Genomic DNA, 15,827 nt, shown 5'->3' on the forward strand with positions numbered 1-15,827 from the left:
AGGTTACCATATGGCAGCAACACCAGCAAAGCGACCTGGTGGCTTTAGCTTCGCTTGCAGGGGATGTTTTGCTACCTGCTGTCCTTTTTGTTCGGTTTTGCTTTCGTTGCCGTCTCTCAAACTGTGACAGGCCCTGGCTGAGAGCAATGGGATGTCAGGTTTGGGAAGAGAAAAAAAAAAATGGAAAGAAAACAGCTACACGCTTTACACACATATAACAGAGCGAGCGAAAAGAAGAAAAGAGAAACAGAGGTGGGAAGAGAGCGAGAGAGAGGGAGCTTTCGCTGTGGGTTGCCAGCCATATGGTGTTGGGTCTGTATGCCGGGCTCCTTAAGTGAAATTTCTGGAATGACCCGAGGCGATGAGCAGAGCAGTCTCCGCACAGGGAGACCAGACTCACTCCAAAACCGTTTCTGCAAATTATTGATGAATTGATGCTTAAACGGCATGGCAGTGATACCTGTACTCACTCCTGACAGTGAGTCAGCCTGAAAAGTGTGTTTGTGCTTGGAAATAAAACATAAACGTGTGTGTTTGCATATGTTTGAGCGGTGCATTTTATTATTTTACATGGCGATACAAAAACAAACCTGAAGCAGTTCAACGTGTATTGATTTTTTTTTTGGACATTTGCATAGATATTCATAAAAAATAAATCATCCCCGAGCTTCCATGAGTTCTGAAGGGGGGCGTTGTTGATGAGACATGTGTTGTGATGCCTCGAAGACATGCATAAATTATGAGATGGCAAGGGCCTGCGAATAAGAGAAAATGATAATTATCAAGATTGTCATCACCCCCCTTTTCTTTTAAACCCCCATTTTTCTTTTCTCCTTTTTTTCGATTTTTTTTCATTCTCTTTTTGGTTTTGTTAATTAGCCTTATTACAATTCTAATTGGCTGAGTTTTGCCCATCTTAGTCGACGACAGCATTATGAAGCTATTAAAAACAGATCCTCAGCGGGGTGAAAAGTCTAATCAACCAATCACCTCTGATATCTGAGAAATGAGCCTTGGCAGATTATCATCGTGATCCTTTGTCCTTGCAAAGTGTGCTTATACAGTACTTCTTTTGTGATCGTTGTGTTTGTTTAGTTTAAACATGCTTGTCTGAATGGGGCTTAAAACACAGAATAGAATAAATACTTTTTTTTAGATAGCGCAATTACATTAGCATTTATTGAAAAACATGTTTTAATGTCATACAGATGCGTAAACAAAAGTAAGGAAACACACGAGAGATGATATTGGAATAATTCTCTAACGGTGGTGTAACAGTATTGGCAATTCGGGGTGAATTTGTACCACTGTCTTCCTGCCAGACCCTGAACAGAATAAACACTCTCGTTAAACCTCGTCAGAAATGCTGACTATTAAGTCAAACCAGACAGTGTGCTAATTAGTACATTTGCATATGATCATGCAAATAAAAAAGCTGAACCCAAACCTGTATTTGCATGTACGCACAGTTGGAGTGCTGGAGGCTTGTTAATCAGCTCACTGACCAGTTTATACTCACAACACTCGCATATTTATTCACAAACGGTTTTAATGGTAAACTGAAAGTACTTGACAGAAAAAAAAAAGGCTCAACTTAAACATAGACACAGAAAAAAATCCTGTAGAATAACAAATAACTATTCAGAAACATCAAAACAGATGGACGGATGGACAGACGGATGAATGGATAGATGGATAAATAGATGGATGGATGGATGGATGGAAAAATTGATAGTTGGATGGATTGGTGGAAAAATTTATGGTTGGATGGATGGATGGATGGATAGATGGATGGATGGATGGATGGATGGATGGATGGATGGATGGAAAAATGAATAGATAAACAGACTTGGACGGACGGATGGATGGATGGATGTATGGATGGATGGATGGAAGCATGGATAAATGGATGGTTGGATAGATGGATGGATGAAAAATCGATGATGAATGCATGGATAGATGGATGGATAGAAAATGAATGGAAAATGAATGTTGAATGGATGGATGGATGGATGGATGGATGGAAAAATTAATAGATAAACAGACAGACAGATAGACAGACAGATATAAAGAAAGATGGGCGGACAGCCAGAGGGATGGATGGATGGATAGATGGATGCATGGATTGTTGCATCGATGGATGGATAAATAGATGTTGGGAAGATGGATGGAAAATGGATTGTTGGTTGGATGGATGGATGGATGGATGGATGGATGGATGTGAAAATGGATGGTTGGATAGATTGATGGAAAAATGGATGGTTGGATGGCTGGAAAAATGGACATTCAGACAAACAGACGGTTGGACGGACGGACGGACGGACTGACAGACAGACAGACAGACAGACAGACAAAGTTAGATAGATAGATAGATAGATAGATAGATAGATAGATAGATAGATAGATAGATAGATAGATAGATAGATAGATAGATAGATAGATAGATAGATAGATAGATAGATAGAGATAGATAGATTTGATTCTACAATGCGTACAGTATGTTATATGTTACAGCTCTCAGTATACATTCCCTTTCTTCTGCACTTTAAGACGGAATTTAATTCACTCAATTTGTCATTAAGATTTTAGCATGGATTAACATTCTCCTCCATTAAAACATTTCACAACAAACCACTAAACAGCAGAAACAGATTAAAGTGCGGAGGCGACTATAAATTATCATTTCTTTATTAAAAAGTAATGCAGCAGAATTAACTTTGAATTAAATTATATTTGCAAGGCATTACTGGACTCATCTAAGTAAATGGTCTGAAATCCCTGAGGAGACATGGCTCATGCTAAATAAAAGCTCTCTCTTCATCAGGGCATCTCGAAAGGTTAACTCACCATGGACAAGACGCCAGAGGAAAGAGCAATCTACAGCCCAGCAAAGACGCATTTAACTCCAGTTGTGAATCAGTTCTGTCTATATGTGACACTTAGATGGGGTAAGCGACTTAACCTATTAGTAATTCAATACTGTACTTTATAGCTAAAGTCAAGCTGAAAAGTCAGACATTATTGTTTAAAAGTCATCAGTTAAATAAGTAAATTAAATAATACATTATTGCTTTAATGTACAGTACTTTACAGAAAATACATTAATAGTGTTTAAGAATTACAGTCCAGCTTCAAAATACAGTACTAACTATATAAATATGTATACATATAAATGAACCATGAGCATAATGATAAAAATAAAGTTAAATTCCAAAAGTTCCTAAAGTTCCAAGTTACAACAGGTTTACTTTTTTTTTTTGAGTAAAGTTGACTTGTCGCTTTTAAGACAACATATTTAGTCACTTTTTTAACTTAAGCATCTAAATGCTTTGTACAGTATATTTGACCCTACACTGTAAAAAAAACGTTAGCTTCCACACAATTTCTTCATGTTGTTCCTACACACTCACACACACACACAAAAACTGTTTTTGCTAATTTAAATGGATTGATCATAAAACCATAGGGCTAACACTAATCTATTAAGCATTAGCAAATAATTAACTGATCATATGTTAAGCATTAACTCTACATTAACAGACATTAGTAAGCAGTTTGTAAATGCATCTACACATCCTGCATTCTTGACTTACAAGCACATCTATAATGTGCTTAATTATTGGATACTTTTTTACTGATAAATTTTTCATTAATAAAAAATGAAGTATTGTATTATTTACAAAGCAGTTATTTAGGAATTGATTTTGATCATTTAGAATGCATAAGTAAATGATTAATAAACAAATGAACATTTATGACAGTTGAAGTCAGAATTATTAGCCCCCCTTTGATTTTGTTTTTCTTTTTTAAATATTTTCCAAAAAAATCTTTAACAGAGCAAGGAAGTTTCACAGTATGTTTGATAATATTTTTTTTTTCCGGAGAAAGTCTTATTAGTCAATTTTATTTCATCTAGATTAAAAAAAAGTTTTTTAGCCTTTTTTGAAAAACCATTTTAGGTCAAAATTGTTATGCTGTTAATGTTAAGCTGTCTATATATATACGGCTAATAATAACAGGTAATATAATATAACATACAGGTAATACTTCAGGGGAACTAATAATTCTGACTTCAACTGTATCTTATTACTCAGGCATATACACTAATAGTTACTTTGTTAGCAAATAAATGCTTTATTAACTCAATTTTATGCAGGTATGTGACCTGATTGAAAGTGAGGACTATTTATGCTTCGAAAAACCCTTATAAATGTCAATTAAAGGCTCAGTATCAAATGAACAATACATGTTATTGCTTAATAACATGATTGTCAAAATATAACATACAAATAGATTAAACAACAACAATATATAAATTTAACAATATATTATGATACAACATTTCAATGTTATTTATAATTAAACTGTATAGCAATTTTCTTTAAGTTAAAGTTGCAAAGATTTATTTTTCATTTGATATGATTTAATTTGTGCATGTTCAAATGAAAATAAATGAATTAAGTCATTTATTATCTTTTTTTTTCTTATTTAGAACACACACACACACACACACACACACACACACACACACACACACACACACACACACACACACACACACACACACACACACACACACACACACACACACACACACACACACACACACACACACACACACACACACACACACACACACAAATGTTTGGAACAGCTTGAGGGTTAGTAAATATAGTTTTGGGGCCGAACTATCCCTTTAAGGAAGACACTTGCATTTAACACAATTAAATTAATAAAATACTCAAATATGCATATGTAAAAAAAAAAATCCATAAATGGCTCTGTAACTAAAGTTCTTTCCAACATATGGCTACGAAGATAAAACAATGGGTCTAAACGATCCCCTCCAACCCAACCCCCATTTACACCATATACACTCAGACACGGAGCATGATTAGTACACTATGCCATATGTTTCTGTTTTAATTGCTAGCATTTGATCTGGCTCTCGCACACTCGTGCACACAGGCTATGGGGCGTTTCATATCATAAAAACAGTGTGCGACCCTGATTGTGTGAAATAGCAGGAGTCTCAGATCCGGACAATCTGTCAATTCAGGGCGCAGCAGTGCTTTCGGACTGACAAAGAGGACACGGACAGGGCATTATTGTGATATCAGTTTTACTTCAGCTTTTTTTCTTTTAATCCACACTAGCAAAGAGGCGAAAGGGCTGTTCAATGTCGTCTGCCTGCTCGCTGAGAGCTGATGGCCTCCAATTGAGTGCAGATGCAGGCATATCATTTGAATAAAGAAATACCTCTGATCTATGGTATTATCTTGACAAGACAGCGGATAATCAGCTGCTCTGAGCTCGGCCATTACTGAACTCTTTTGTTTTACTTTTCAGCACAAATCAACCCCTGCCTTTCCCCCCTGACAGCTCCCATTTTACTGTGCCTCTTTTTTCTTTCTGCCTTCCTTAAGGACAGAAGCACAATGTGAGCGTGATGTGATGGAAGGACGAGTCGAGTCGCACAATTCTAATTTACAATCTCTGACACCTTGATTGTGCCATGAATGTTCAAATAAATAAATAACTACAATCGAGACTGTAGATAATCAGAAACAAATCTGTTTTGAATGCTAAAGTTGTGAACTTTCAGTGGGAAAGATTAATTAGACAACAGCACGATTTGTGGGAGTCATTCTGGTTGGTTTAGTCATTGATTCTTTGAAGGAATTATGCAAATCAGATGACAATACAAAATAAATAAGTAAATAAAAACATGTGTGCATACATGCATAAATACATACAGTTGGAGGCAATGAATTAACCTTCCTTTGAAATTTTTGTTGTTTAAAAACTATTTTCCTAGTGCAGATTAACGGATTGATTTTTTCCATCACATTTTAAACATAATAATTGTAATAAATCATCTTGAAGACTAATTTCTTTAGTCTTTGCCATGATGACAGTGCACATTACAATTTACTAGTTGTGTTGCAAAATACTGGTATTCAGAATAAAGTCCAATTTAAGGGATTAACTACAGCAGGCTAATTAGATAAACTAAACAAGTTAGGTTAATTAGGCAAGTCATTGGACAACAGGAAGAATAAAAAACTTTAGGGGTCTAATAATACTGAACTGTGAAAAATGTCTTGCTCTGTTAAACATCACTTGAAAATATGTGGAAAAAAATCAATAAAAATTAAGCAGGGCTAATAGCTTTTTCTTCAACTGTATGCAAACATTCACACATTAATAAATATATACTCACAAAGTTGTATAAATAAAAAAAGAAAAAGAAAAAAGACAACTAATAAACAAACAAAAATAAATAAATAAATAAAAATAAAATAAATAAATAAATAATAAAAAAGTAAAATAAAATAATAAAATACATAAATAAATAATAAAAATAGATAAATAATAAAATTAAATAATAAAACCAACAAACAAATAAAACATATAAATAAATAATACAATAAAGTAAAATAATATAAATAAATAAATAAATAAATGATAAACTATAAATAACTAAAAATAAAAAAAAACTAATAATTAATAAAAATAAAATAAATAAGTAAATAAATAAATACTACAATTGATGTCAGAAATATTTTAAAGGTTTTCTGAAAAAAGTGTAAAAGTAGGACTATATATATTGAGAATGATTACAAACAAATAAAGATAAAAATAAGAATTGTTTTACATTTTATATATATTTGAACAAAAACTCAAACTGAAAGAAAAAAATTTTTCTAAATAAATTTTTCTTTTTTAAACATGATAATAATTATATTGCTTGTTACGGTTATAATAAACCAAATTTACTTAATTTACCAAATATTTTTATATTTATGTTATTTTCAACAAAAAAGGACTTAGATGTGATGATGTTGCAACATTTGATCACATTTAGGGAGGATATGTTTACACCAGATTATAAACAAAATGCTGTTTTGTGTGTGTATATATATATATAAAAAAAAAAAATATATATATATATATATATATATATATAAAGAAATCACCTAAGAAAAATAAAACAACTAAGAGCATCTAGAAGTGTCTATAAGTCTACCATACAGGAGCCTAAGAATTAATGAAACAAGAATATTCACAAGTGCACCTGCTATGATTGCAGTCCGTTGATTGTGCTTTGTTGTGCAGTAACACACAGAGCTGTATTCTCAAGTGACATGCACAGGTTTCCGGAACACCATAAAGAGAAATAAAAATAGACTCCTCTACTCCAAGCATGTGTGTGTGTACATAAGCGTAATAGGGAGGAATCTCTCCACATTGTCAACAGCTTTCCACACGGCAAGGCTATACAACCACAGTTCATTTTGGCGGCTGTTCATCTTGACTGTACAGACACACACATGCAAACACGCACTCCCACACACACTACAGCAAGCACCTTATTGCTTGCAAAAGCTCTCTAGCTCCCTCCCCTTTTAGATGCCAAAAGTAAATCTATATTTAATAGGCTTCGAGATTCAGAAATCTAAAGATTTCTAGACTGGCTCAACTGTGCATTGTTTTTTCCCCCTTCTGTTTTCTCCCCTTTCTGCTTTTCATCCATTTGTTTCTTGTTCACTTTTTTCATCTCCATCTGTTTCAGGATGCACATATTCTACACCTTCCCCCAGTGCCTTATCGTTTGTTGCGTTCCTCTCTTCCTTTCTTTAGTCTTTCTTTTTTTATTATTATTTTTTTTTATCTGTAGTGAAAAATGTTTGAACTGAACGGCTGCTTAAGATCTGCCATAGATTGAATACGAATTATTTCCCCCTCCCGTCTCCCCACACCATCTTAAAGCAGTGGCCCCATGCATAAATAATAAAACAATACAAAAGGAGTTGTGTATGGAGGAAGACGTCTACGGTGACACATGAAAGACACATGCAGACCCACACAGGGGACTTGTGCGTGCTTCACAGAAAGAAGGGAGAGAGAAAAAAGATTGTGCAGAATAATGTACAGGATTACTATAATAAAACACTGCGGCTTCCTTCACCTCCTTCCATAATGATGACACACATTTCTGGGGTTCTTCATAAATCTGTGAGTGATGCTCTCGCTGCAGATCTGATAAACAGCATGACAGAAGTTGACGGTGGCGGAAGCTTCCACTCGTACACATTTACATTCTGAATTCACAAATTGGCATACTGTAAATTGAGGAGCTAGAATTTTATTCAGTATTAAATTTTGAACATAATTTTGAGTATACGAAAGATAAACCCAAGTGTGTTTAAAAATATTCAACACTGTGATAATATTTCATCCTTAATTTTGATTAATTATGAGTGTTTATCCTTTCATTTGTCGAATATGTTTCTCACCTTCTCTACATTTATTTCAACAGTGTCAAAACAAACAAGACTCACATCAAAATGTTTTGCCATAGAGCAGCAGTATGCAAACGGTGCCAGTAAGCCTTTCCTAAATGAAAGTGGCTATATATTTGTATTTATCTGTGCATATAAAAAATAATTTAGCTGGAATAACAGTGATAAAAAATCAATAATACATATTAAGAAATAATTATACAATTATGTGCGCTGTATACAACATACTGTACGCATTGTAGAATCAAATCTATCTATCTATCCATCCATCCAACTATCCATCTATCTATCTATCTATCTATCTATCTATCTATCTATCTATCTATCTATCTATCTATCTATCTATCTATCTATCTATCTATCTATCTATCTATCTATCTATCTATCTATCTATCTATCTATCTATCGTGACTCAACATAACATATACAGTAAACTTATGTAAATAATAAATCAGCATGTAAACAATAAACAGCTTTAACAACAGATTTAAAATGACTAATAATAAGATAGTAATTACAGTTTTTCTCAGTCGCTTTAGTACGTGTCTTAGATCAGAATGGAGTGTTGCAAAACACTAAGTGCATTTCTCAAAACAATGCATACAAATAGCGAAACACCATGGATTACCTGCAAAAGCCATACCTTGCTCAGAATCCTTAGTTCATCTCACAAAACTGCATTTCTGTGTCAATAATTGTGTCAGTGCTGTCATTGAATATGGATAAAACAGTCATGTTAGTCATGTTTTCAATATAACAGTGGACTCTGGAAGGGTGTTTTGGTGTAAACTATTTTTTTGAATTATTGTTTCTGTTTGTACTGTAATTTGTTGTCAGATCATGGCATTGTGATACAGAAAGGAAAAGACAGCATTGCATAACACATGCAAGGAAAAAAACAAAAACAAAGCAAAATTAGAAATGAGAACATAGGACAATCATCTTTCAGATGCACCTTCATTAGAAAAGGCAAGATTCGCCTGGGAAAAATGTACTAATTCAGGACAGATTTAGATAAAAAGTCTAATGGAAATGTAAAGAAAAATTCATTATGACACAAAATTATGACAACTTGTTCAGCTACGTATTTTGCATGTGAAGACTTGAAAAAGATGCTATGAACTAATGCCTAAATGTTGTGGCGGTGAGACTATTCAGAGGCCAAAATAATACATTTTGATCAACATGATATAATCAATTGATAATAGAAAAAAGCAGATAATTGCATGTAATCATTTGGATGGATGTACAAACGTATTTGCAACTTGTTTAAAAGAATGAGAAATGAGAAAGATTGCACAGGGAGTTTTGAGAATTTCAATTCTGATCTGAGAAGTGTACCAAAGCAATTGAGGAAAAAAGTCTAATAATTAAAAAATGATATCAAATTGGTGTCTATAATATGACATAAACTCAAACATTCTTGCTCTAAGCATGCTAGGCACAATTAAAATGATCTCTATTGCACTTCAAATCATAAAATGAGAAATAGCAATCTTCCCACCAAACAATTTTGTGTTAAATAGATGTCTAATAGATATTTAAACATAGACATCTTGGCTAAAACAAGGCTAAATTTGGGCTGTCAGTGAAAATATGACATGCATCTAAGAATAACCCAAATAAATGGATTAGACAGACTTTATATGTGTAGCCATTCATTTCTCATTGTTGAATGACTAGTCTAGTTTTGGCCTATTCTTAGATGTCTATTTGATTTTCATTGACAGCCCAAATTTAGCCTTGTTCAGTTAAGATGACTATGTGTAGATCTCTATTAGACATATTTTAAAAACCAAAAAAAAATAAAAAATAAAAAATGCTTACTGAGACAACTGAGATCAGAGCAATGCACAAGCCTCTTTATGTAACTCTAGATAATGTAAGGTCAGAATGCTGTTTGATTTTGTCATGAGATAGCACAAGCAGACATTTTAAACCATTTTCAGATAGCTGCAACGGGGATCTAACCTCTGACCACCACACTACTAAGAATTACAGCTTCCACTGAACCCCATGAAGCACAACTTAATTTAGAATCTTTTTATAATTTTTAGTGTTGGTTTTATAACCAAAAAATGACACAATGCCACTAAGCAATAATGCAACTCAAAAAAGCGCGATCTAAGCATGCCAACGAAGCTTTTGATACTGTCACTCAAAGCGCTCGCAAAATGGGGACGTTCACACAGAAAACACCACTCGCTCTTAATCATCTCTCCACCTTCCCTTCCACCATTCGTCCTTCCTCATCGTTGCGTTTTGTTATGAAGTCTGCATGTGTATTAAGAGGGATTTTGTTGTCCCTAGACACCAATTTACATAAAGTGCAAGCCATCATTGGTTCAAGAGAAGCAAATTACTTCCCTGACAAGATCACCCCCACCCCTTTTTATTATTTATTAATTTTTAACGTAGCACGAGCCGAGGTTGTTAAGAGCACTTAACCAGATATGCAAAATATCACTTTTCCATGACCATGATCAATGAGGAGAGGAGAGGGAATGAGAGAGAGAGAGGGAGAAAGGAGAGAAAGAAAGAAAGCGCTAAGTGATTGAATTAAGTGCTGGGCCAATCATTTAACAATTCCCCGAGGTGCGCTGTGTGAGAAGAGTCTTTCTTAAGCCTGTGCTGTAGCGAACCGCCGATAATCACACACTCCTACACCGATGCCACCTCAGTTCTCAGTCACATATACTGAAAGCATGGATCTGGATGTCGACAGTGCACTAAACACAACGACACATGGCATCAGTGCTATTAAAAGAATACTTCACACAAAAAATGTTTCATTTCCTGTTAATTTGCTCACCTTCAGGCTGTCCAAGATGTAGGTGACTTTTCATTCTCCAGTAGAACATTAAACAATATTTTTGTCTGAAACTTTCATTCTTTGTGGTTCGTAATTTTGAAGTGTTATTCTTTAAAAAAAAAAAAAAATTCTTAACTTCTGTTTAATGGAGAGAACACATTAAGAAACATAATAGTTTTTATAATGAATTTATAATAACTAAATTCCTTTGTCTTTGCAATGATGACAATCAATAATACATTACTATTGTTTTGCAAGATATTGGGTCTTAGCTTTAAAAGCTTAACTAGGTTAATTAGGTCGACTAGTTTAATTAATTAGGTAAGTCGTGACAACAATGACTTGTACATTCACCGGCCACTTTAATAGGTAAACCTGAGCAACTTCTCGTTGATGCAAATTTCTAATCAGCCAATCACATGGCTGCAACACAATGCATTTAGGCATGAAGACATGGTCAAGACGATCTGCTGCAGTTCAAACTGAGCATCAGAATGTTGAACCTTGAGGCAGATGGGCTACAGCAGCAGAAGACCCCACCGGTAGCCACGGTAGCTAAGAGGAAACTGAGGCTACAATTCACACAGGCTCACTAAAATTTAACAATAGAAGATTGAACAAACGTTGCCTGGTCTGATGAGTCTTGATTTCTGCTGCGACATTTGAATAGTATGGTTAAAATTTGGCATCAACAACATGAAAGCATGGATCTATTCTACCTTGTATCAACGGTTCAGGCAGGTGGTGGTGGTGTAATGGTGTGTAGGATATTTTCTCGGGACACTTTGGGCCTATTAGTACCAATTGAGCATTGTGTCAACGCCACAGCCTACCTGAGTATTGTTGCTGACCATGTCCATCTTTTTATGATCTCAGAGTACCCATTTTCTAGTGGTTAAGTCCAGCAAAATAACATGCCATGTCATAAATCGCAAGTCATCTCAGACTGATTTCTTGAACATGGCAATGACAGTCACCACATCTCAATCCAATAGAGCACCTTTGGGATGTGGTGGAACAGGAGATTCTCATCATGGATGTGCAGCCGACAAATCAGCAACTGCGTAATACTATCATGTCAATACGGACCAAAATCTTTGAGGAACATTTCCAGTACCTTGTTGAATCAATGCCACAAAGGATTAAGGCAAATTCTGAAGACAAATGGGGTCCAAGCCGGTACTAGTAAGGTGAACCTTATAAAGTATCCGGTGACGCACGCACGCATGCACGCACGCACGCACACAAACACAAACACACACAAACACACACACACACACACACACACACACACACACACACACACACACGCACACACGCACACACGCACACACGCACACACACACACACACACACACACACACACACACACACACACACACACACACACACACACACACAGGCGTTGTATTATGAAATTAATCTTTGGTTTTACCACATAATTGCATCAACATTCACATCACATATATCACAAAAAACAAGTAACACAAATACATTCAATATTATCACATAAAAATGCAACTGACCCTATTCATTCTTAAAACCCAGTATTAGGTTAATATTCTAATGGTCATCATTTAACAATATAGTGAAATGTAGATGTCCAAAGTAATAAAGTGACTAAATTATTAACTTAGAAATCAGTTATGAAATGAATAAAAAACATAAACAGAATCCATCGTTCATTTTACACTTTCAATGAAACGCGCAGTTCAACCGTTCGTTCTGTCTAAGTCAAACCTGTTTCCTCAAGTTTAGTCATTGTTGGAGTGATAGAGCACTGAATCAGTTGGCAAAAACCAGCAACATATGCTCCCATTCGCCAATATTACTCATGTATTTGAGTCAGAGTAACTGTCAGAAACATCTGAAAGGCAGTTTTTGTTGATTAACTTGAAGATCTGTGGCTAAAACTGCTTTAGTTGATTTGCCAGAATGGTTTGTGAAGAATCAGTTCAAACCAATGATTAATTCGCAAACTAGACATCGCCCAGCACCTTCTGCAGAAGCTGTGGATTAAAAGTAGTGCTGTAAATAATGTATAGTTTCTTCCACAGACCGATCGTTTGACTTCACAAGACCTCAATGTATTATCAGGACAGGAGCTGCCGTACTAACCCTTTTTTTGACTCTTAAAATGCCAGTAGTTTTTCAGCCAGTAGACTTGAACTGCAATGCATTTTATGAATCACTAAAGAACCCGGTTTCAGCTAAAAATCATCTTTAACATTTTACTGAAGGACAAAATAGTCTATATCTTGAATGGCTTGGGGGTGAGTAATTTGGGAGTGAACTGTCCCTTCAAAGGTAGAATCTCTTCAATTTCCTCACTTAATCTTAGCCAAAGTGTACTCGTCATGACGCTTTGCATCCAAAGCCATTGTCAAACATGCGTTTTCATCAAATTCGCAGTTTGGACCTAGTTGAGAAGAGTGCCATTAAGGACCCTACATTATGCAAAAACATACGAGTGAACGTTCACGACAACGATGTTTCAAACATGAGGCTTCCTTTCGAACTTTGAGTGACACTTCACACCTGAATCTAGTAATGGAGTTGCTATGCAAATCTACAAGTAATTAAACAAGCCAAGTAAATTAAAGTACAATTAAAACGTGAGAGGTCCTTACTCTGTCATAGTTAGAAACGACTAAACAGCAGCACATCTGTGACCTTGAGTCGAAAGCTATAGAGACTGATAATAAAGAGGGAATAAAAAATAACTTGGGGGAAGATCGTTCATTTTCTTGCATTAGCTTTTTGATGAAGCTGTTGATGAAGACTGAATGTCCTTTTCTTGTCTTCTCTGGCACTACGTGTAATGTGGTATTTTTTGAGAATTAATGCAGCTCGCTAAGTACGATCCAGGGTCTATTGTAGTTCAAATGTTATTCTTCTTCTTTGTCATGTCTATGAACAATTCTCAGTCATCGTGGTTGACTGTAATAAGAAGCACTTTGATGAAAGATGTTAATAAATTTCTTCATTATGGCACAGCAATTTCACATGGCTGCATTTGGAATTCAGTCACCAGCCTCATACGATTGAGTTGAAATCTTCACTAATGAACATGTTTATACTTCAAATTCAATTTTAATAATGGTAACGCTTAAAAATATATATATGAACAATACTAACAATACAAAAATATAAAAAAACACACATTTAATTAAATGTCACGTTTTGAAGTATAAAATAACTGCCAATAAACTTCTTTTTTAATATATAAATTAGGGCTAGAAAATTATAACATTGTGATATTTTGTTTGTCTGCAAAACACGTTGTGATATGAATACAATTTCACCACATGACTTGAATATCTTTATTTGCAAAGATCTTATCATTTTACATTGATTGGAATGATTTTGTAGGTATGTATTTCTGCATAACATATATTAAACAAATTAAAAGCATAGATAAATAAAATAAAGAAAAAAATAGAATTGAAATAAACTGTGCTTTATCGGTTACTAAGTCTAACAGTATTCAGCCACAGTAATTGAAAAATAAAAAATAGTTTAAAACATTGATCCTTATCAATGGTACAATTCCTTATGCCAAATGCTTTTAAAATCTTCAAACAGTCACAGGTCTCAAACACATGCAATTGATAAATTATTGAGGACTCAACATTGCATATCCTGTGATGTGACTATTGCAAATGTTGACATTGCAGGAACCTAGTGAAAGAAGTGTTTTTTGTTTTTTTTTTTCTCAAAAAGTGGAGCTTTTTGCAGTTATTCGACTAATTTTCTTTTTAATATAACATTTAAATTACGCATTAATGACATTTTATGCACAATTTTTTTTGGATTAAGTTGTTGGACGATCACACTTTTTGATGTACTAAAACATTTTCTAAAGATTTAGAATAACGAAATATGTAGGCTGCTTAGAGCATTTTAGGCTACTTTATGAGCTATCACCAGGGGAAAATCTGTTAAAGTTTAAAACTGTGGCCTATTGTCATTTATTAGGCAAATAACAAACTGGCCACCACATTCAACTTTTCTCAGTCTCTGACCATTTGGATAATAAAAAATAAATAAATAAACACGAAGAAAAAGTACATTTAAAAATTTATGGATAACAACAATAAGTAATAAGTATTAAAGAGCCCATATTATGGGTTTTTGAAAATTCCCCTCCATGTAGTGTGTAACACAGCTCTAAGTGAAGTGAAGTATCCAGCTAAGGCTTAAATCTGTAAGAATACAGTGTTTAAAACTGTTGATTCATCTATAAAAGAGTCGAATCATAGTGCTTCAAACGAGTCGCCTTGATACCGACTCATTAGGTGTTTCGCCATGACGTACGAACGAAACAAAGTTTTTCACGTGCACGCGCAAACCCGGGAGATTTAAAACCTGAGGCCCCGCCCTCTGACGCAGTAACCCAGACACACACACACACACACACCCACAAACACACGCACACCCACAAACACACGCACACAAACATGCCGGTCGATTGAAGTCACACTGCAGATGGATATATTGAGTCTCTACCCAAAGATGAAACATCAGCATTATAACCAAGCAGTTGGAAACTTCTGGAAGCTACATGCTACAAAGAATACTTCATCTGAGTTTGTTAAAGGAAGGATCAGTAAAGAGTAACTGATGGACGTCAGGATGGGTTTCTTCCTACATTTCTCAAGTGTAAGTACGTGCGGTTAAAGTTGTTGCCTCGTTTACTCTAGCTTGCA

General features: G+C 34.8%; 1 protein-coding gene across 1 annotated transcript in view; it reads right to left on the reverse strand.

The window, feature by feature from the left end:
* Positions 1 to 9,902, reverse strand: part of pdlim1 (PDZ and LIM domain 1 (elfin)) — a 579,513-nt gene extending 569,611 nt beyond the window's left edge. The window contains exon 1 of the mRNA XM_087277916.1: positions 9,811 to 9,902. The gene's annotated coding sequence lies outside the window, so the exon portion shown is untranslated. The remainder of the gene's footprint in view (positions 1 to 9,810) is intronic.
* Positions 9,903 to 15,827: the final 5,925 nt, after the last annotated feature.

Source organism: Danio rerio, chromosome 13 (assembly GCF_052040795.2).
Source record: "Danio rerio strain M-AB ecotype USA chromosome 13, GRCz13ab, whole genome shotgun sequence".
In the NCBI taxonomy this organism is placed as follows: domain Eukaryota; kingdom Metazoa; phylum Chordata; class Actinopteri; order Cypriniformes; family Danionidae; genus Danio; species Danio rerio.